General features: G+C 48.1%; 1 protein-coding gene across 1 annotated transcript in view; it reads left to right on the forward strand.

The window, feature by feature from the left end:
- LOC139235704 (X-linked retinitis pigmentosa GTPase regulator-interacting protein 1-like) overlaps window positions 1-2500 on the forward strand; it is a 118075-nt gene that overhangs the window by 87048 nt on the left and 28527 nt on the right. The gene's annotated exons all lie outside the window — the stretch shown is intronic.

The raw sequence follows: 2500 nt of genomic DNA on the forward strand, positions 1-2500 counted from the left end.
GCCCCTCGAGCCTGTTACACAGGAACAGGAGGAGGCCCATTCAGCCCTTCGAGCCTGTTATACACAGGAACAGGAGGAGGCCCATTCAGCCCTTCGAGCCTGTTACACAGGAACAGGAGGAGGCCCATTCAGCCCTTCGAGCCTGTTACACAGGAACAGGAGGAGGCCCATTCAGCCCTTCGAGCCTGTTACACAGGAACAGGAGGAGGCCCATTCAGCCCCTCGAGCCTGTTACACAGGAACAGGAGGAGGCCCATTCAGCCCCTCGAGCCTATTACACAGGAACAGGAGGAGGCCCATTCAGCCCCTCGAGCCTATTACACAGGAACAGGAGGAGGCCCATTCAGCCCCTCGAGCCTATTACACTGTGCTATTAGATCAGGGCTGATTTGCATATTAACTCCCTCTCCCCGCCTTCGCTCCGTGTCCCGATACCCTTACCCAACAAAATCTACTATATTCGGTCTGAAAAGCTCCAATTGCTTACACTGCCTTTGGGAGGAGAGAATCCCAGATTCCCAGCACCCTTTGTGTGAAGAAGTACTTCCTGTCATCACCGCTGAAATTTTTTATTGTCTCTCTCTCTCCCTCATAGAAACATAGAAAATAGGTGCAGGAGTAGGCCATTCGGCCCTTCGAGCCTGCACCACCATTCAATAAGATCATGGGCTGATCATTCTCTCAGTACCCCTTTCCTGCTTTCTCTCCATACCCTTGATCCCTTTAGCCGTAAGGGCCACATCTAACTCCCTCTTGAATATATCCAATGAACTGGCCTCAACAACTCTCTGTGGTAGGGAATTCCACAGGTTCACAACTCTCTGGGTGAAGAAGTTTCTCCTCATCTCGGTCCTAAATGGCTTACCCCTTATCCTTAGACTGTGACCCCTGGTTCTGGACTTCCCCAGCATCGGGAACATTCTTCCCGCATCTAACCTGTCCAGTCCCGTCAGAATTTTATATGTTTCTATGAGATCCCCTCTCATTCTTCCAAACTCCAGTGAATATAAGCCCAGTCGATCCAGTCTTTCTTCATATGTCAGTCCTGCCATCCCGGGAATCAGTCTGGTGAACCTTCGCTGCACTCCCTCAATAGCAAGAACGTCCTTCCTCAGATTAGGAGACCAAAACTGAACACAATATTCCAGGTGAGGCCTCACCAAGGCCCTGTACAACTGCAGTGAGACCTCACTGCTCCTATACTCAAATCCCCTCGCTATGAAGTCCAACATACCATTTGCTTTCTTCACCGCCTGCTGTACCTGCATGCCAACTTTCAATGACTGATGTACCATGACACCCAGGTCTCGTTGCACCTCCCCTTTTCCTAATCTGCCGCCATTCAGATAATATTCTGCCTTTGTGTTTTTGCCACCAAAGTGGATAACTTCACATTTACCCACAATATACTGCATCTGCCATGTATTTGCCCACTCACCTAACCTGTCCAAGTCACCCTGCAGCCTCTTAGCATCCCCCTCACAGCTCACACTGCCACCCAGCTTAGTGTCATCTGCAAACTTGGAGATATTACATTCAATTCCTTCGTCTAAATCATTAATGTATATTGTAAATAGCTGGGGTCCCAGCACTGAGCCCTGCGGTACCCCACTAGTCACTGCCTGCCATTCTGAAAAGGACCCGTTTATCCCGACTCTCTGCTTCCTGTCTGACAACCAGTTCTCTATCCACGTCGGTATATTACCCCCAATACCATGTGCTTTAATTTTGCACACCAATCTCTTGTGTGGGACCTTGTCAAAAGCCTTTTGAAAGTCCAAATACACCACATCCACTGGTTCTCCCTTGTCCACTCTACTCGTTACATCCTCAAAAAATTCCAGAAGATTTGTCAAGCATGATTTCCCTTTCATAAATCCATGCTGACTTGGACCGATCCTGTCACTGCTTTCCAAATGCGCTGCTATTTCATCTTTAATAATTGATTCCAACATTTTCCCCACTACTGATGTCAGACTAACCAGTCTATAATTACCCGTTTTCTCTCTCCCTTCCTTTTTAAATAGTGGTGTTACATTAGCTACCCTCCAGTCCATAGAAACTGATCCAGAGTCGATAGATTGTTGGAAAATGATCACCAATGCATCCACTATTTCTAGGGCCACTTCCTTAAGTACTCTGGGATGCAGACTATCAGGCCCCGGGGATTTATCGGCCTTCAATCCCATCAATTTCCCCAACACAATTTCCTGACTAATAAGGATATCCTTCAGTTCCTCCTTCTCGCTAGACCCTCGGTCCCCGAGTATTTCCGGAAGGTTATTTGTGTCTTCCTTCGTGAATTTCTTCTCCCAGAGGGTTGTGAATCTGTGGAATTCTCTGCCCAGGGAAGCAGTTGAGGCTAGCTCATTGAATGTATTCAAGTCACAGATAGATAGATTTTTAACCAATAAGGGAATTAAGGGTTACGGGGAGCGGGCGGGTAAGTGGAGCTGAGTCCACGGCCAGATCAGCCATGATCTTGTTGAATGGCGGAGCA

Source organism: Pristiophorus japonicus, chromosome 23 (assembly GCF_044704955.1).
Source record: "Pristiophorus japonicus isolate sPriJap1 chromosome 23, sPriJap1.hap1, whole genome shotgun sequence".
Lineage (NCBI taxonomy): Eukaryota > Metazoa > Chordata > Chondrichthyes > Pristiophoridae > Pristiophorus > Pristiophorus japonicus.